A 331-nucleotide genomic window follows, 5' to 3' on the forward strand; every position below is an offset into this window, starting at 1 on the left:
CTTTGGTTTTTTTTGGTGTTCCCGTTTTCTTCTTTTTTTTTTTTTTCCCCCCCCAAAAAAATAAAAAAAAAGAGGGGGAGTCTGAGGTATATTGGACGCGAATCTGTTTCATAAGTTTTAAATTAAGGTTACTATTAATTGATAAGATCAGTTCATCAAACATGTTACTTCGATAGGGAATTGTAATTAAAACCTTAATCCCGTTTGAGACTTTTTTTTTTCTTAAACACTTTCTTGAGGGATTTTTATTTTATTTTATTTTATTTTTTTTCCCTTTTCTGCTGCGGTTGCCGTGTTAAGCCCGGCGGGGGTACGAATCGGAGCCCAGACC

Source organism: Egretta garzetta, unplaced genomic scaffold (genome assembly GCF_000687185.1).
Source record: "Egretta garzetta isolate BGI_Z169 unplaced genomic scaffold, ASM68718v1 scaffold231, whole genome shotgun sequence".
Classification (NCBI taxonomy): domain Eukaryota; kingdom Metazoa; phylum Chordata; class Aves; order Pelecaniformes; family Ardeidae; genus Egretta; species Egretta garzetta.